The sequence below is a fragment of the Phocoena phocoena genome, chromosome 4, assembly GCF_963924675.1.
Source record: "Phocoena phocoena chromosome 4, mPhoPho1.1, whole genome shotgun sequence".
NCBI lineage: Eukaryota > Metazoa > Chordata > Mammalia > Artiodactyla > Phocoenidae > Phocoena > Phocoena phocoena.
The window spans coordinates 15,639,238-15,660,057 of NC_089222.1; the positions used below are offsets into that span (position 1 = coordinate 15,639,238).

Genomic DNA, 20,820 nt, shown 5'->3' on the forward strand with positions numbered 1-20,820 from the left:
GTGATGGTGGTCTCGTTGAATGAGTTTGGGATTGTTCCTCATTCTGCTATATTTTGGAAGTGTTTGAGAAGGATAGGTGTTAGCTCTTATCTAAATGTTTGATAGAATTCGCCTGTGAAGCCATCTGGTCCTGGGCTTTTGTTTGTTGGAAGATTTTTAATTACAGTTTCAATTTCAGTGCTTGTGATCGGTCTGTTTATATTTTCTATTTCTTCCTGGTTCAGTCTCAGAAGGTTGTGCTTTTCTAAGAATTGTTCCATTTCTTCCAGGTTGTCCATTTTATTGGCATATAGTTGATCCTCTCATGATCCTTTGTATTTCTGCAGTGTCAGTTGTTACTCCTCTTTTTGCATTTCTAATTCTATTGATTTGAGTCTCCTCCCTTTTGTTCTTGATGACTCTGGCTAATGGTTTATCAAAACTGTTTATCTTCTCAAAGAACCAGCTTTTAGTTTTATTGATCTTTGCTATTGTGTCATTCATTTCTTTTTCATTTATTTGTGATCTGATCTTTATGATTTCTTTCCTTCTGTTAACTTTGGGGTTTTTTGTTCTTCTTTCTCTAATTGCTTTAGGTGTAAGCCTAGGTGGTTTATTTGAGATGTTTCTTGAAGTAGTATTGTATTGCTATAAGCTTCCCTCTTAGAACTGCTTTTGTTGCATCCCATAGGTTTTGGGTCATCGTGTTTTCATTGTCATTTGTTTCTAGGTATTTTTTGATTTCCTCTTTGATTTCTTCAGTGATCTCTTGGTTATTTAGTAGTGCATTGTCTAGCCTCCATGTGTTTGTATCTTTTACAGTTTTTTTCCTGTAATCAGTATCTAGTCTCATAGCATTGTGGTCAGTAAAGATACTTGATACAATTTCAATTTTCTTAAATTTACCAAGGCTTGATATGATCTATCCTGGAGAATGCTCCATAGGCACTTAAGAACAAAGTGTATTCTATTGTTTTTGGGTGGAATGTCCTATATAAATATCAATTAAGCCCATCTTGTTTAATATGTCATTTAAAGCTCGTGTTTCCTTACTTATTTTCATTTTGAATGATCTTTCCATTGGTGAAAGTGGGGTGTTAAAGTCCCCTACTATTATTGTGTTACTGTTGATTTCCCCTTTGATGGCTCTTAGCATTTGCCTTATGTATTGAGGTGCTCCTATGTTGGGTGCATAAATATTTGCAATTGTTATATCTTCTTCTTGGATTGTTTCCTTGATCATTATGTAGTGTCTTTCTTTGTCTCTTGTAATAGTCTTTATTTTAAAGTCTATTTTGTCTGATATGAGAATTGTGACTCCAGCTCTCTTTCTTTTTTTTTTTTTAGTTAGGTAAATTGTAATTTTTTATTGGAAAAAAAATATACATCTTGGAGTGGATTTGAGGCAGATTGTGCCATAAGCAGATTTTCTTTAAGTGGCTAAAACAGCAAGCAAGTAACAATAAAAGAAATTGTTTCTGGTAAAGGACCAGCAGTACAAAAAGATAGTGTATGAGTCCTGGATAAAACACCAATTTTGCAATAGTGCCACTTTTAAGTACATATTGTTGACTGTTCATAGTCCACACAGAGTTACAACTCCACACTTCAAGAACAACATGATGACAGTTCCTAAAGAAAACAACTTAAAAAAAAGGCATAACCCACTTGTTCCCTCATTTGACCAACTCAGTCTAAGTTTAGAAGTGCAGGAGGGCTTAGATATATCCAGAGTAAGCCACATGCAACGTGTTACTTGTTTAATTTTTCTAAAATAAGCTTTCAGGACAATGACAGTAAGATAAGAGAATAAAACATGGAGGAATGAAGTCCTAATACATGCATATTTTTTTGACAGTAGGTTGAAACCTTTTACAGATAAGTTACAAGCAAAGAAAAGGCAAATAAACGTTTTTGTACAAGAAATTTAACACACTCCGTACAATGTCTTCACTTTGCTGTCATCATTTGTACAAACTCTTCATAGTTTACTTGATTATCACCATCAATATCTGCTTCCCTGATCATTTCATCAACCTCTTCACCTGTTAACTTCTCTCCAAGGTTTGTCATCACATGGCGGAGCTCTGCTGCACTAATATAGACATTACCATCCTTATCAGATACATGGAATGCTTCCCTAATTTCTTCTTAACTGTCTGTGCCTTTCATTTTTATTGCCATCATTGTCAGAAATTCCGGGAAGTCAATTGTGCCATTACCATCAGCATCCACTTCATTAATCATGTCCTGTAAGTCTGCTTCTGTGAGATTTTACCCATGAGACCTCATTACAGTTCCCAATTCCTTTGTTGTTATAGTTCCATAACCATCCTTGTCAAATAGTGAAAAAGCTTCTTTGAATTCTGCAATCTGCTCTTCAGTCAGTCACTCAGCCATGCTGCAAGCACTATTGGTCTCCGGGACGCGACTACACAACCACTCAGCTCACTCGCTCCACTTGGACTCCAGCTTTCTTTTGATGTCCATTTGCATGGAATATCTTTTTCCATCCCCTCACTTTCAGTCTGTATGTGTCCCTAGGTCTGAAGTGGGTCTCTTGTACCCAACATATATACGGGTCTTGTTTTTGTATCCATTCAGCCAGTCTATTTCTTTTGGTTGGAGCATTTAATCCATTTACATTTAAGGTAATTATCTATATGTATGTTCCTATTACCATTTTCTTAATTGTTTTGGGTTTGTTATTTTAGGTCTTTTCCTTCTCTTGTGTTTCCTGCCTAGAGAACTCCCTGTAGCATTTGTTGTTAAGCTGGTTTGGTGGTGCTGATTTCTCTTGGTTTTTGCTTGTCTGTAAAGGTTTTAATTTCTCTGTCAAATCTGAATGAGATCCTTGTTGGGTAGAGTAATCTTGGTTGTAGGTCTTTCCCTTTCATCACTTTAAACACGTCCTGCCACTCCCTTCTGTCTTGCTGAGTTGCTACTGAAAGATCAGCTGTTAACCTTATGGGGATTCCCTTATATGTTATTTGTTGCTTTTCCCTTGCTGTTTTAAAATTTTTTTCTTTGTATTTAATTTTTGATAGTTTAATTAATATGTCTTGGCATGTTTCTCCTTGGCTTTATCTTGTATGGTACTCTCTGTGCTTCCTGAACTTGACTGACTATTCCCTTTCCCATATTAGGCAAGTTTTCAACTATAATCTCTTCAGATATTTTCTCAGTCCCTTTCTTTTCCTCTTCTTCTTCTGGGACCCCTATAATTCAAATGCTGGTGCATTTAATGTTGTCCCAGAGGTCTCTGAGAGTGTCCTCAATTCTTTTCATTCTTTTTTCTTTATTCTGCTCTGCAGTAGTTATTTCCACTATTTTTTTTTTTTTTTTTGCTGTACATGGGCCTCTCATTGTTGTGGCCTCTCCCATTGTGGAGCACAGGCTCCGGATGCACAAGCTCAGTGGCCATGGCTCACGGGCCTAGCCGCTCCGCGGCATGTGGGATCCTCCCAGACCAGGGCACGAACCCGTGTCTCTTGCATCGGCAGGCGGACTCTCAACCACTGCGCCACCAGGGAAGCCCTATTTCCACTATTTTATCTTCCAGGTCTCTTATCCGTTCTTCTGCCTCAGTTATTCTGCTATTGATTCCTTCTAGAGAATTTTTTATTTCATTTATTGTGTTGTTCATCATTGTTTGTTTGCTCTTTAGTTCTTCTAGGTCCTTGTTAAACGTTTCTTGTATTTTCTCTATTCTATTTCCAGGATTTTGGATCATTTTTACTATCATTACTCTGAATTCTTTTTCAGGTAGACTGCCTATTTCCTCTGCATTTGTTTGGTCTGGTGTGTTTTTACTTTGCTCCCTTAATCTGCTGTGTATTTCTCTGTCTTCTCATTTTGTTTAACTTACTGTGTTTGGGGTCTCCTTTTCACAGGCTGCAGATTTGTTGTTCCTGTTGCTTTTGGTATCTGCCTCCAGTGGGTAAGGTTGGTTCAGTGGGTTGTTTAGGCTTCCTGGTGGAGGAGACTGGTGCCTGTGTTCTCGTGGGTGAGTCTTGATATTGTCTTTCTAGTGGGCAGGACCATGTCTGGTGGTGTCTTTTGGGGTCTCTGTGGCCTTATTATGATTTTAGGCAGCCTCTCTGCTAATGGGTGGGGTTGTGTTCCTGTCTTGCTAGTTGTTTGGCATGGGGTGTCCAACACTGGAGCTTGCTGCTCATTGAGTGGACTGGGTCTTAGCATTGAGACAGAGATCTCTGGGAGAGCTCTTGCCGAATGATATTATGTGGGACCAAGAGGTCTCTGGTGGTCCAATGTCCTGATCTGGGCTCTCCCATCTCAGAGGCTCAGGCCTGACACCTGGCCGGAGCAACAAGACCCTGTCAACCACACAGTTGATTTTGGAAGCCAAGAAATACCTCTGCAAGTTGGAGGTCCAGGAAAGCTGGTGGTGGAGTTCCAGTCCAAGACCCAAGCCTGAAGGCCTGGAGAAACATGCCACAAGTACACTTCCAGGGCAAAGAGGCGGGTCTGTAGTACCTTTTGTTTTCTTTTGTGCTCTGTCTAGTTTCATTTGCTCATAGGTTGCTCTGGGCAGGGGCCTTGCACCGATGCTTCAGACCAGAATTCCTAGTGAGAAACGGTTATTCTCCAAAGCTTTTTAAAATTTATTTTAAAATTTACATTCAGTACAATTCTCTCTTTTTGGTGTACAGTTGTGTGAGTTTTTAAAATTTTTAATATATCCTTTGTTACAGATTTTTAAAATTGAAATATAGTTGATGTATAATATTGTGTAGGGTCAGGTGTACAGCAAAGTGATTCAGTTATATATATATATTTTTTTCATGTTATTTTCCATTACTGGATACTAGAAGATATCGAATATTGTTCCCTGTGTTATACAGTAAATCCTTGTTGCTCATCTATTTTATGTATAGTAGTTTGTATCTGTTAATCCCATACTCCTCATTTCGCCCTCCCTCTTCCTTTTCTTCTTTTTTATTTTTTTTTATACAGCAGGTTCTTATTAGTTATCCATTTTATACATATTAGTGTATATATGTCAATCCCAATCTCCCAGTTCATCCCACCACCACCACCACCACTTTCCCCCTTGGTGTCCATACATTTGTTCTCTACATCTGTGTCTCTATTTCTGCCTTGCAAACCGTTTCATCTGTACCATTTTTCTAGATTCCACATATATGTGTTAATATACGATATTTGTTTTTCTCTTTCTGACTTACTTCACTTTGTATGACTGTCTCTAGGTCCATCTACGTCTCTACAAATGACCCAATTTTGTTCCTTTTTCTGGCTGAGTAATATTCCATTGTATATATGTGCCACATCTTCTTTATCCATTCATCTGTCGATGGACATTTTGGTTGCTTCCATGTCCTGCCTATTGTAAATAGTGCTGCATGAACATTGGGGTGCATGTGTCTTTTTGAATTATGGTTTTCTCTGGGTATATGCCCAGTAGTGGGATTGCTGGATCATATGGTAGTTCTATTTTTAGTTTTTTAAGGAACCTCCATACTGTTCTCCATAGTGGCTGTATAATTTACATTCCCACCAATAGTGCAGAAGGGTTCACTTTTCTCCACACCCTTTCCAGCATTTGCTGTTTGTAGATTAAGAGTGAACTCTGCACTAGCCTTTTGTTGGCAAGGCTACACATCTCCAATCCGAGGTTTTCTTGCTATCTCCCTGGAGTTTTAGAAAAACTCCTGAGCCCCTCAGGTGAGCCAGTCCTGGCACTGTCCAGTCTCAGCACCAGCTATACCACCTCTAGTCTGGAGCAGTTGCCGGGATGGTTCTTTCTTGTGCTCCCACCCACCCCCCTTTTCCTGCCTTTACTAATTTTCTCCCCAGACACATCATCCATCCCCCTCCATCAGGTATCTTTGGCTCTGTTTCCTTCTTCTCATTCCTTCCCCTAGACCGTGATATAGATCATGTCATCCCCTTGATTAACCCTCCAACAAATTCTGCTTTCACAGGGTGCATTCCTTCAACACATCAGAGGCCTCGGGCGTCATTGGTCATTGGTCTTCCATCAGGAGTGCTCCACCCACATCTTGGCATGCCCAACCCTGTCTGGACATTAAGGTCTCCCACCACATCTTTTCTTCTCAAGCAGGTCTTCCTGACCACTCTACCTCCCCACCCTGCATCACTTCACCCAATAAAATTTTTTTCTTCAAACCTTTATTAGTTTCTGATTATCTTGTTCATTATTTTGTTTTCTTTATTATTTGCCATCTCCCCTCACCTAAGTCTCCATGAGAGCAAGGGCCTTATCTACTAAAAGATGACATTTGTCTTTGGTTTATAAGAAAATGAATTAACTTTCAGGGAAAGGTCCAGGTAGTGTGTCCCTGTTTCCTCAGAACAGTCTGGGTTATTTGCATGTCATTATTAATAGCACTCACTTTCATTCTCAAAAGTGTGCTAATGGGATGGTGAGAATACCTTTCTCTGGGTCTCTTGTCATTGGCGCTAAGCACTAAGAATTGTCTTTTTGTGTTTTTTTTATTGAAGTATAGTTGATTTACAATGTTAGTTTCAGGTGGACAGCAAAGTGATTCAAATTCACATATGTATATATAAATATATATATATATTCTTTTCCCTTATAGGTTATTATAAAATATTGAGTATAGTTTCCTGTGCTATACAGTAGGTCCTTGTTGGTTATCTATTTTATGTATAACAGTGTGCTTATGTTAATCCCAAACTCCTAATTTTTCCCTTCCCCCCTTTCCCCTTTAGTAACCATAAGTTTGTTATGTCTGTGAGTCTATTTCTGTTTTGTATATAAGTTCATTTGTTTTTTTTTTTTTTTTTTAGATTCCACATGTAAGTGATACCATATGGTATTTATCTTTCTCTGTCTGGCTTACTTCACTTAGTATGATAATCTCTATGTCCATTCATGTTGCTGAAAATGGCATTATTTCATTCTTTTTTATGGCAGAGTAATATTCTATTGTATAAATATACTACATCTTTTTTATCTGTTCATCTGTTGATGGACATTTAGGTTGTTTCCATGTCTTGGCTATTGTAAATAGTGCTGCAGTGAACATTGGGCTGCATCTATCTTTTTGGATATATGCCCAGGAGTGGGATTGCTTGGTCATATGGTAGCTCTATTTTTAGTTTTTTAAAGAACCTTCATACTGTTCTCCATAGTGGCTGCAACAATTTACATTCCCACCAACAGTGCAGGAGGGTTCCCTTTCTCCACACTCTCCCCAGCATTTACTGTTTATAGAATTTTTGATGATGTCCATTCTGACCTGTGTGAGGAATTATCTTTTTGTGATCAGCACTCTTTGTAACCAAACTTCCCTGACACAAGGAAGGCCTCAGCCTCAATGTAGATTTGATTTGAGGCAGGGAATGGATATGGGGTAAACATACAAACTGTAAATGTCAGCTCTCTCAGTTGACATAAAATTATTTCTCTGCTATAACAGTACGTTTGACTGTTTTTGATAATTTCAGAGTATCCTGGCATATGGATGCCTGCTAATTTATCTAACTAATCCCTTATTAATGAATATTTCAATTCTTTTCAGCTTTTTCGTTGTTAACAATGTTGTGACAATGAACATTCATATATATTTGTTTTTGTATACTGGTGAAAATTTTCATCAGGTTAAATTTCTACATATGAAATTGCTGGATCAAGAGGTCCGCATGTTTACAAAGCTGATGGTTATTGTCTAAGGCCATTTGAAACAGGAAATTAATATAATGATCACCTTCCACTAAAGCAAGCATGTGTTTCAGTTTCCATTTGGGGGTAATACACTTATATTTTACACATACATACAAATATGCCCTCTATGAGGAAAAATTTTTAGATATTCAAACTATATAATTATCTTTTGCATTCCCAGCTTTCACTTTAATGATCTCTAATGCATGCATATGGAATGAATTCATGGATCATTAGCAGTGATACGCCTTTTGTGTTTATTTTAAGCTATGTAATGGTCACAGATGGATCCCTAATTTACCCATTTCTCCCTTTTTTTAAACAGGAGTCCCAATGTCTACAAACTTAAGGGGATAGTTATATGCTAAACTCTGAAATAAAGTCAGTCTTTGTGATGTTAGTGTGGGTACACTAAAACCACATCATATTAGAGCTGTAAGGGATCTTATAGATCTATAACTGGAGTGCCCCAATTCATAGTTTGGGATGCAAATAAAGCACCACTCAGGTGGGGTCCCAAAGTTGAATGTGGGAGCTCTCGCATGCCCAGTGAACAGGAAATACAGTGACCTTTGCTGGGATCCCCTTCCTCTAATAGGCCAGGGCTCTCCTGGTCATTTCTGTTTCCACTTCTGGAGTCCCAACTGAGACTGGGGACTCTGTCGTTCCACAGAGGTTGATGGCTCTAGGAGAAGCTGCTAGTGTAGCTTGCTTTGGCCACTGCTCTTCTTTAAGGGACCAAAGAGAAGGTCCCAGCCCTCAGGAGTAAGTTCAGCCAATGGTGGGCTTCAGGCAAACCTGGCTTGGATTCCCATCATTATAGCTCCTCACTCACATGGCCACTTCCCCAGGACTCAAGCCTGCTCCCTGATCCTAGGTTGGGTCTGGTCCCAGTGTGCACTACACTTTTGAACTCCTAAGTTGGTGCAGAAGCTGGGCTGGTGGTCCTATCTTTTCTCCTTGGTGGTGAGTTTACCTAGGGTTCTCGTGGCCCTTCCCTGACTCTAAGAATAGCTCAGGGCAATCCCCAGTTTGCCCTGACTAGTTTTAATTTTCGAGAAAAAGTGTAAGCGTCTTGATCCCCTCCTGCCCTCATCCCCTACGAGTGTCTTGGGCTCCAAATACAAACTTGGTTACTCCCTGACAGTGGTCTTCATGCTTCACATATCAGTATTTTCTCTCTCTCTCTCTCAGATATTAAATTCCATTTTACCCATCTGTTCTACTGGAGATCACTTAAGTCTAGTCCCCTCATTTTAAAAGTGAGGAAACTGAGGCACAGAGAGAAGAGAAGTTACCCATGTCACACACCTGGTCACGATAGACCAGAGACAAGAATTCTTGCCTTCTAAATCATAATTCAGAGCTCTGTTGTTTCCACTAAGATGTTTCTATTTTGTGGGTTTTCTCAGATGAATTTTGAAATGCTAGCCATTTTCCTTCTACATTCTTGGCCACATTCCAAGCTGCCCAGCTGAAAAATGGTCAGACATGCTGGGTACGTTTTTATTTACCTAGTAGTGATTTCCAGAGTCAAAACCAAACCGCTCATTAAAATCAGCTGCTGTTTCAGAAAACTCACATCATTGTCCTCCTTCATTAGGACAGAATAATCAAGAGCTAGCCCTGAGCACATTCATTGTCCTAGAATGTGCTTTGATGCTTCTCTGTGACCCAATGAATCTAGAAAAATCTTTATGCTGCAGCCCAGCGTTTGGTGCATGTTTCCCTTTCCATAGCTCCTCTCGACTCTCCTTTGGGTCAAATCTTTTCAAGGAGTTTCTCATTCTGTTTCATCCTAAACATTTGTCACTTGATGGACAGCTGAAGGAAGCAACTGGAAAGTGGTTTGGAGAGGTAATAAATCCGTGTGAAAAGCAATCTCAAGTTTTGGTTGTTGACCCCAAGGGCTGGATTCCTTACCTATGGCATGGAGTCCTGGGCGTTCACCCATTCCTCAGGCTGACTGCTGGCTTTGGGTGGGACGTGCAGACAGGTCATGGGCGGGGGAAGAGAAGGGTAGGAGTGTTCGCATTTACAGGTTCTTCTCCTCAGGAATTCTATTTCACAAAGCCCAGAGTTTTGCTGAGTATTGGCAGAATACGTGGAATTGACCTGCCTAACATTGGGTCAGACTGCCAGGCAGCATTAGTCAGGACACCATTCTACAAAGACGGCCTCCAGAACTTTCTGAAAAACACCTTTGAAAGAATCATGTTTCCATCTTGATTTATCTTTATGCATTAAAATGCAGTGAAGACTTAACTCTCTAGGTTTGCAACCATAAATTTTACTAAAATGTCACAGTTCCACTCTGTCATCCATGTTGGCTCATATCTCTAGGAGAGAAGTTCTCAGCCCTGGTAGCACATTGAATCAGCTGGCGGACTTTTAGAAATTTCCAATGCCCTGGCCACTACTCAGAGGAATTAAATCAGACCCTCTTGGGGTGGGACCTAGGTATCAGTACTTTTAAAAACCCTCTGGTGATTCTGCTGTGTAGTTTAGGTTAAGAACCACTGCCTAAAAATTGCTCCCTACAGGAAATAATTTGCCTAAAGTACAAACTCTAAGCTTTGTGAGGGCAGAAACTGGTCTGTTTACTCTCTCTCACTCATCCCCGACACCTCTAATACCTCCTGGCCCATAGTTGGTACTTAATAAATATTTACTAAGTGAATGAATACATGTTTATTTTGAACTTCATAAAGATGTATATAAAGAAATGCTCTTCCTTTTGCCTGGGGATAATGTTACGCATCTGTAGTCATGGCACTAGATCAGGGTTAGAGGCTTCTAATTACCCTGAATTCTTAAATTACAGGATCCTGGAAGGTTTATGGCCCTCAGGGAGGGGCATGGCTGGCCAGAGCTGTGGGGACTTTTAGGTGGGATCAGCACAGTGGCTATTTACCAACTGGAATGAAAGCATTTTGATATTTTAACCATAGGTCCTTCTGTACTCATGTATAAGCATGAGTTGCCAGAGATTTCTAGTCTCAAAGGCTGTGTATGATCTGGTGTATGATCTGGTGTTGTCCTCTCTCTGATTTCACTTTCTATCATTCCCCAGTCCCTTTCCCTGCACTCCAACCACACTGGCCTTCTCTGTGTTTCTTGAACACTGTCAAGCTCCTTCTTGCCTCAGTGTCTTTGCACTTGTTGTTTAGTCTGCTGGACCACTCACCTGATGGAGGCATGCAAAGTCATGGTGCAAAGGACTTGGATACAAAGAGAGGCATGACAGCAATCAGTTTGGCAAGAAACCTACCACGTGGCCCCTTTAGGTCAACACTCAGTCTCTCAGATAAAATGCTCAGCACCTCAGTTTTCGTCTCTCTCTCTCTCTCTCTGTCTCTCTCAGTTTATGCTCAAAAACATTTTTGTTGCCTGCTACAATCTGAATATTAATTATTTTCTTTATGTTTCTGCAATAAATCTCCTAATTGTCTTTTCCTTCCCTTTCTACTCCATACTCCCTGGCCATCCCCTTCCCCAGATTAATGCTTTATACTGGCTAAGGAGATGCTTCATATGGAAATACAAAGGAGAAATGCACATTTATATGGTTTAAGATGCTATCCCAATTATACTAGGCTCAAGCAAGGGGCTGAGTACTTTCTACATATTGTCCCATTTAATCTTCACAAGAGATTTTCTCTTCTTACATGTGAGAAAACTGAGACCTTAAATGGTTGAAGAAACTGCTCTAGAAATCCTTCCTAGTTAAATGGTAGAGCAGGATTTTAACTCAGAGCTGCCAAACTCTATAGCCCATGCTCTTAAGCCTTGCACTCTCTCTGCCTCTCTGTAAGATCGTCATCTGTAAGGCCCCCTTTATAAAGCTCCAAAATTCCTTGATGCTACCTATTTGTCTGAAGCTTGTTTACTGCTCTAAGGAATATGTACTAGCTTCAAACTGCCTGGCTAAAACTCCAAAGAAAATAGCAAAAAGAGGGCTTCCCTGGTGGCCCGGTGGTTGAGGGTCCGCCTGCCGATGCGGGTGGCGCGGGTTCGTGCCCCGGTCCGGGAGGATCCCGCGTGCCGCAGAGAGGCCGGGCCCGTGGGCCATGGCCGCTGGGCCTGCGCGTCCGGAGCCTGTGCTCCGTGGCGGGAGAGGCCACAGCAGTGAGAGGCCCGCGTACCGCAAAAAAAAAAAACATGACATGGAGAGTGATTGTAATGGCAAATCACAGAAGAACATTAGGGAAATCTCCATACAGAAGGCTTTTTTCTAATCCAGGGAAATGGCAATGACATTTCATCATGGAGCATGACCTAGCAGAATGGGCTGCCAGGCTGAAATGTACTTGAATATCTTATCTTCGTGTTGGGCACATAAGCAAGGGTACATATTTTATGCACGACTATTTTTCTTTGGATTAAGGCAGTAAATTTCTCTTGGTATACCATATCCAGTTAGGCTTCTCAAAAAACTGTTATTTCCTAGTCCTAAATTCAACATGGCTGAAAAAGATGTTTCTTCACAGCTTCTATCATTTCTACTTAATCCTAAATTATTAATAGTTTCAATTTATTCCTAAGAAGTTACTATTTTACTTTCTAATTATTCAAGGGGAAGAGCTGAGTGAAAAAAAAAATGTTATCACTTTTTTTTCTTGCTCCACACTGTTAAAAAACAATGTTAAAATGTGGTCCCTGGGCCAGCAGCCTGCACATCATCTGGGAAACTTGTCTGAAATGCAAATTCTTGGGCTACCACCCAGACCATATGTGTGTCTCCTAGAAACTTTATAGTTTAAACTGTTGTATTTAGGTTTATAATTCATCTCATGTTAATATTTTTCCGTGTACTTATCCAGTTGTACCAGCACCCTTTATTAAGAAGACTTTCCTTCTCCCAGTTGAATTGCCTTAGCTCTTTTGTTCCAATCAATTGACTATAAATGTGTGGTCCATTTCTGGGCTTTCTAATCTGTTCTACTAATCTATTTATCCTTACCAATACCACACTGTCTTGATTGTGGTACCTTTATAATAAGTCTTGAAATCAGGTAGGATGAGTTTCCAACATTGTTTTTTTTTTTTTGCTCCATTTACTTAGGCCTTCTATAATTTTGCTCAGCAATGTTTTGCATATAGGGCTTTGGTGTATCGGACTTGCATGTCATTTGTTAAATTATGGGTGTGTGTGTGTGTGTGTTTGTGCCCTTCTGTTAATGATATTTTTAAACATTTTTATTGGAGTATAATTGCTTTACAATGGTGTGTTAGTTTCTGCTTTATAACAAAGTGAATCAGTTATACATAAACATATATCCCCATATCTCCTCCCTCTTGCGTCTCCCTCCTCCCACCCTTCCTATCCCACCCTTCTAGCTGGTCACAAAGCACTGAGCTGATCTCCCTGTGCTATGTGACTGCTTCCCACTAGCTATCTATTTTAGATTTGATAGTGTATATATGTCCATATATACACTACCACTCTCTCACTTTGTCCCAACTTATCCGTCCCCCTCCCCGTGTCCTCAAGTCCATTCTCTAGTAGGTCTGCATCTTTATTCCCATGTTGCCCCTAGGTTCTTCATGACCTTTTTTTTTAGATTCCATGTATATGTGTTAGGACACGGTATTTGTTTTTCTCTTTCTGACTTACTTCACACTGTATGACAGACTCTAGCTCCATCCACCTCCCTACAAATAACTCGACTTCATTTCTTTTTATGGCTGAGTAATATTCCATTGTATATATGTGCCACATCTTCTTTATCCATTCATCTGTTGATGGACACTTCAGTTGATTCCATGTGCTGGCTATTGCAAACAGAGCTGCAATGAACATTGTGGTACATGACTCTTCTTGAATTACGGTTTGTTCAGGGTATATGCCCAGCAGTGGGATTGCTGGGGCCTATGGTAGTTCTATTTTTAGTTTTTTAAGGAACCTCTATACTATTCTCCAGAGTGGCTATATGAATTTACATTCTCACCAACAGTGTATGAGGGTTCCCTTTTCTCCACACCTTTTCCAGCATTAATTGTTTCTAGATTTTTTGATGATGGCCATTCTGACTGGTGTGAGATGATATCACACTGTAGTTTTGATTTGCATTTCTCTCATGATTAATGATGTTGAGCATTCTTTCATGTGTTTGTTGACAATCTGTATATCTTCTTTGGAGAAATATCTATTTAGGTCTTCTGCCCATTTTTGGATTGGGTTGTTTGTTTTTTTGATATTGAGCTGCATGGGCTGCTTGTAAATTTTGGAGATTAATCCTTTGTCAGTTTCTTCATTTGCAAATATTTTCTCCCATTCTGAGGGTTGTCTTTTCGTCTTGTTTATGATTTCCTTTGCTGTGCAAAAGCTTTTAAGTTTCATTAGGTGCCATTTGTTTATTTTTGTCTTTATTTCCATTTCTCTAGAGGGGGCTCAAAAAAGATCTTGCTGTGATTTATGTCATAGAGTGTTCTGCCTATGTTTTCCTCTAAGAGTTTGATGGTCTCTCACCTTACATTTAGATCTTTAAACCATTTGAGTTTATTTTTGTGTATGGTGTTAGGGAGTGTTCTAATTTCATTCTTTTACATGTAGCTGTCCAGTTTTCCCAGCACCATTTATTGAAGAGGCTGTCTTTTCTCCATGTATATTCTTGCGTCCTTTATCAAAGATAAGGTGACCATATGTGCATGGGTTTATCTCTGGGCTTTCTATCTTGCTCCATTGTTCTATATTTCTGTTTCTGTGCCAGTCCCATACTGTCCTGATTACTGTAACTTTGTAGCATAGTCTGAAGTCAGGGAGCCTGATTCCTCCAGCTCTGTTTTTCTTTCTCAAGATTGCTTTGGCTATGCAGGGTCTTTTGTGTTTCCATACAAATTGTGAAGTTCTTTGTTTTAGTTCTGTTAAAAATGCCAGTGGTAGTTTGATAGGGATTGCATTGAATCTGTTGATTGCTTTGGGTAGTAGAGTCATTTTCACAATGTTGATTCTTCCAATGCAAGAGCATGGTATTATCGCTCTATCTCTTTGTATCATCTTTAATTTCTTTCATCAGTATCTTATAATTTTCTGCATACAGGTCTTTTGTCTCCTTAGGTAGCTTTATTCCTAGATATTTTATTCTTTTAGTTGCAATGGTAAGTGGGAGTGTTTTCTTAATTTCTCTCTCAGATTTTTCATGATTAGTGTATAGGAATGGTAGAGATTTCTGTGCATTAATTTTTTATTCTGCTACTTTACCAAATTCATTGATTAGCTCTAGTAGTTTTCTGGTAGCATCTTTAGGTTTCTCTATGTATAGTATCATGTCATATGCAAACAGTGACAGCTTTACTTCTTCTTTTCTGATTTGTATTTCTTTTTCTTCTCTAATTGCTGTGGCTAAAAGTTCCAAAACTATGTTGAATAATAGTGGTGAGAGTGGGAAACCTTGTCTTGTTCCTGATCTTAGTGGAAATGTTTTCAGTTTTTCATCACTGACGACGATGTTGTCTGTGGGTGTAATATATGGCCTTTATTATGTTAAGGAAAGTTCCCTCTATGCCTACTTTCTGGAGGGTTTTTATCATAAATGTGGGTTGAATTTTGTCAAAAGTTTTTCTGCATCTCTTGAGAAGATCATTTGGTTTTTCTCCTTCAGTTTTTTAATATTGTGTATCACATTGATTGATTTGCATATATTGAAAAATCCTTGCATTCCTGGGATAAACCCCACTTGATCATGGTGTATGACCCTTTTAATGTGCTGTTGGATACTGTTTGCTAGTATTTTGTTGAGGATTTTTGCATCTATGTTTATCAGTGGTATTGGTCTGTAGTTTTCTTTTTTTGTGACATCTTTGCCAGCTGCTGGTATCAGGGTGATGGTGGCCTCATAGAATGAGTTTGGGAGTGTTCCTCCCTTTGCTATAGTTTGGAAGAGTTTGAGAAGGATAGGTGTTCTTCTCTAAATGTTTGATAGAATTCACCTGTGAACCCATCTGGTCCTGGGCTTTTGTTTGTTGGAAGATTTTTAATCACAGTTTCAAATTCAGTGCTTGTGAATGGTCTATTTATATTTTCTATTTCTTCCTGGTTCAGTCTCAGAAGGTTGTGCATTTCCAGGAATTTGTCCATTTCTTCCAGGTTGTCCATTTTATTGGCATAGAGTTGCTTGTAGTAATCTCTCATGATCCTTTGTATTTCTGCATTTCAGTTGTTACTTCTTTTTCATTTCTCATTCTATTGATTTGAGTCTTCTCTCTTTTTTTCTTGATGAATCTGGCTAATGGTTTTTCAATTTTGTTTATCTTCTCAAAGAACCAGCTTTTAGTGTTATTGATCTTTGCTATCATTTCCCTCGTTTCTTTTTTATTTATTTCTGATCTGATCTTTATGATATCTTTCCTTCTGCTAACTTTGGGGTTCTTTTGTTCTTTCTCTAATTGCTTTAAGTGTAAGGTTAGGTTGTTGATTTGAGATGTTTCTTGTTTCTTAAGGTATGATTGTTTTGCTATAAACTTCCCTCTTAGAACTGCTTTTGCTACATGCAATAGGTCTTGGGTTGTCGTGTTTTCATGGTCATTTGTTTCAAGGTATTTTTTGATTTCCTCTTTGATTTCTTCTGTGATCTTTTGGTTGTTAAGTAGTATATTGTTTATCCTCCATGTGCTTGTATTTGGTACAGATTTTTTCCTGTTATTGTTATCTAGTCTCATAGCGTTGTGGTCAGTAAAGGTACTTGATATGATTTCAATTTTAATAAATTTACTAATGCTTGATTTGTGACTCAAGATATGATCTATCCTGGAGAATGTTCCATGAGCACTTGAGAAAAATGTGTATTCTGTTGTTTTGGATGGAATGTCTTATAAATATCAATTAAGTCCATCTTGTTTAATGTATCATTTAAAGCTTGTGTTTCCTTATTTATTTTCATTTTGGATGATTTGTCCAATGGGGAAAGTGAGGTGTTAATGTCCTCTACTATAATTGTGGTACTATCGATTTCCTCTTTTATGGCTGTTAGTATTTGCCTTATGTATTGAGGTGCTCCTATGTTGGGTGCATAAATATTTACAATTGTTATATCTTCTTCTTGGATTTATCCCTTGATTATTATGTAGTGTCCTAGTTTGTCCTTGTAATAGGCTTTGTTTTAAAGTTTATTTTTTCTGATATGAGAATTGTTACTCTAGCTTTCTTTTGCTTTCCATTTGCATGGAATATCTTTTTCCATCCCTTCACTTTCAGTCTGTATGTGTCCCTAGGTCTGAAGTGGGTCTCTTGTAGAAAGAATATATATGGGTCTTGTTTTGTATCCATTCAGCCAGTCTATGTCTTTTGATTGGAGCATTTAATCCATTTACATTGAAGGTAATTTTTGATATGTCTGTCCCTAGTATCATTTTCTTAATTGTTTTGGGTTTATTATTGTAGGGCTTTTCTTTCTCTTGTGTTTCCTGCCTAGAGAAGTTCCTTTAGCATTTGTTGTAAAGCAGGTTTGGTGGTGCTGAATTCTCTTAGTTGTTGCCTGTCTGTAAAGGTTTTAATTTCTCTGTCAAATCTGAATGAGATCCTTTCTCCATAGAGTAATCTTGGTTGTAGGTTTTTCCCTTTCATCACTTTAAATATGTCCTGCCACTCCCTTCTTGCTTGCAGAGTTTCTGCTGAAAGATCAGTTGTTAACCTTATGGGGATTCCCTTGTATATTATTTGTTGTTTTTCCCTTGCTGTTTTAAAATTTTTTTGTATTTAATTTTTGATAGTTTGATTAATATGTGTCAGTTAGTTTCTCCTTGGATTTATCCTGTATGGGACTCTCTGTGCTACCTGGATTTGATTAACTATTTCCGTTCCCATATTAGGGAAATTTTCAACTATAATCGCTTCAAATATTTTCTCAGTCCCTTTCTTTTTCTCTTCTTCTTCTGAGACCCCTATAATTCGAACATTGGTGTGTTTAGTATTGTCCCAGAGATCTCTGAGATTGTCCTCAATTGTTTTCATTCTTTTTTCTTCATTCTGCTCTGCAGTAGTTATTTCCACTCTTTTATCTTCCAGGTCACTTACCCGTTTTTCTGCCTCAGTTATTCTGCTGTTGATCCCTTCCAGAGGATTTTTAATTTCATTTATTTGCTGTTCATGATTTTTTGTTTGCTGTTTAGTTTTTCTAGGTCCTTGTTTAACGTTTCTTGTATCTTCTCTATTCTATTTCCAAGATTTTGGATCATCTTTACTATCATTATTCTGAATTCTTTTTCAGGTAGACTGCCTATTTCGTCTTCATTTGTTAGGTCTGGTGGGTTTTTACCTTGCTGCTTCATCTGCTGATTTTCTTTGTCTCCTCATTTTGCTTAACTTCCTGTGTTTCACGTCTCTTTCTCGCATGCTGCAGGTTCATAGTTACCGTTGTTTTTAGTGTCTGCCTCCAGTGGCTTAGGTTGATTTAGTGGGTTTTATAGGCTTCCTGGTGGAGGGGACTAGTGCCTATGTTCTGGTGGATGAGGCTGGATCTTTTCTTTCTGGTGTGAAGGTCCACGTCGGGTGGTGTGTTTTGAGGTGTCTGTCACCCTATTATGATTTTAGGCAGCCTCTCTGCTAATGGGTGGGGTTGTGTTCTTGTCTTGCTAGTTGTTTGGCATAGGGTGTCCAGCACTGTAGCTTACTGGTCGTTGAGTGAAGCTGGGTCTTGGCGTTGAGATGGAGATCTCTGGGATTTTTTCGCCATTTGATATTACGTGGAGCTGGGAGGTCTCTGGTGGACCAATGTCCTTTACTTGGCTCTCCCACCTCAGAGGCCCAGCCCTGATGCCTGGCTGGAACACCAAGAGCCTGTCATCCACATGGCAGCTATGAGGTGTCTCCAAAGAATCAATAAATGTCCAAGGTAGCAGGAAGAGCATTCAGGACCTTGACACATGAGGTCAAGCTGTCATTAGCAGACCTATTCGGCCACATCTTGCCATGGTTAGCACTGCACTGTGGAAATCAGTGTGAATCCTTGAACACCACTGGGGATAGTGAGACAACTGAATGAGGTGATGCAATGCTGAGCTAGAGACCATCCAGAGGCATAAGCAGAACACTGGATACCTCCAAACTCCAGAACTGCAGCCTCCAGAGGCCCTCTTTTAGACCTGTTAATGATATTTTTAAGGAAGTTAAAAATTATGGTAAAGTAGACATAACATAAAATTTTTTCATTTTAACTATTTTTAAGGTACAGGTCCGTGGTATTAAGTATGTTCTCACTGTTGTGCATCTATTGCTACCATCCATCTCCAGAACTCTTTTCATCTTCCCAAACTGAAACTTTGTACCCTTTACACAATAATCCCCAGTTCCTCCTTCCCCCAGCTCTTGGAAACCACCATTGTACTGTCTATCTCTATGAATTTGAGTCCTGTAACTTCTCCTCTAGGTCCCTCCTGTAAGTGGACTCATACAATATCTGTCCTTCTGTGAGTGGCTTATCTCACTTAGCATAATGTCCTCAAGGTTCATCCATGTTGTAACATGTGTCAGAATTTCCTTCCTTTTAAGGCTGAATAATATTGTATTGTATGCACATGTCCTATTTTATTTATCTATTCATTTATCATTGGAATAGATACTTGGGTTTCTTCCACTTTTTGGCTATTGTGAATAACACTGCTATAAGCATGGATGTACAAATATCTGTTTGAATCCCTGCTTTCAATGCTTTTGGCTATATACTTTAAATGGTATTTTTAAGACTATCTTCCAAATGTTTATTTCTAAAATATAGAAATACAATTGATTTTTGTATATTGATCTTGTTTTCTTTCTGTGACTTTGTTAATTCATTTATTCGTTCTACCAGTTTTTTAGTAGATTATTTAAAACATTTCTTACACATAGTCTGTTGACTGTGAATAAAGACGGTTTTACTTCTTCCTTCTAAACTTTATGCTTTTTACTTATTTTCTTGCTTTAATGAATGACTAAGACCTTAAGGACAATGTTTAGTAAAAGTTGTGAGAGCAGACATCTTTGCCTTGCTCCCAATCTTGGGGTGGAAGCGTTCGGTATTTCACTATTAGGGAAAACATTAGTTACACATTTTTGTTGACAGCTTTTATTGGGTGGGGGAAACTCATTTCTATTCCTGCTTTGACAAGAGTTTTTCTAAACAACTTTACTGAAATATAGTTGGTATACAAAAAACCACGTTTACGGTATAAAATTTGATGAATTTGAACATATGCATACACCTATGAAACCACAATCAAGGTAATAAACATATACGTCACCTCCAAAATTTATCATGCACATACACTGAATTTTGTTGAATGCTTTTTCTGTGCCTATTGAAAAAAATCTCTAGCAAAAAGCAATGAATCTTATGGACCAACAATGATTCAATTCCTGAAGTAAGGTGAAAGGCCCAACTTCTTTGTGCATTTTCCTGCCTGAACAACAGTAAGATTTTATAAACTAATAAAGAAGAGAAAATGGTCATTGGGTTGGCAACCAGCAGTCATGGTTATAAGAAGGCCTCTGAACTCAAGTTTTGAAGTGTATATTACCAGAAAATTAATAGAATGTCCTGCTACATTTGATGTCTTGTTTCACCTACCCGTCCTGCTCATGGCAGTCTAACTTGTCTTCTTAAATACAGATCTGACCATGCTACAGCTTTGCTCAAAATTTTTTGCTGGTTACCTTTCACTACAAAACAAGTTCTGGGACTTCCCTGGTGGAACAGTGGATAAGAATCCACCTTCTAATGCAGTGACATGGGTTCGAGCCCTGGGTCGGGAAGATCCCACATGCTGCAGAGCAACTAAGCCTGTGCCCCACAACTACTGAGTCTGCACTCTAGAGCCTGTGAGCCACAACTACTGAGCCCATGTGCTGCAACTGCTGAAGTCTGCATGCCTAGAGCCCGTGCTCCACAACAAGAGAAGCCACCGTAATGAGAAGCCCGTGCACTTCAATAAAGAGTAGTCCCCACTCACCACAACTAGAGAAAGCCCATGCACAGCAACGAAGACCCAACACAGCCAAAAATAAATAAGTAATAAATAAATTTATTTTTTTAAAAAGTTCTGTAGCATGATGTCCAAAGCCTTTATGGATTTGGCTCCATGTTGTCTTTTCAGTAGTATCTTTCAGTGTACCTCCTTCTACCTTTGTCACACATCTGCCCTTCCTCTGACATGCTGTGCATCCCTGTGTC

General features: G+C 38.9%; 1 pseudogene; it reads right to left on the reverse strand.

The window, feature by feature from the left end:
• Positions 1-1,929: 1,929 nt before the first annotated feature.
• Positions 1,930-2,379, reverse strand: LOC136122433 (calmodulin-like; annotated as a pseudogene).
• Positions 2,380-20,820: the final 18,441 nt, after the last annotated feature.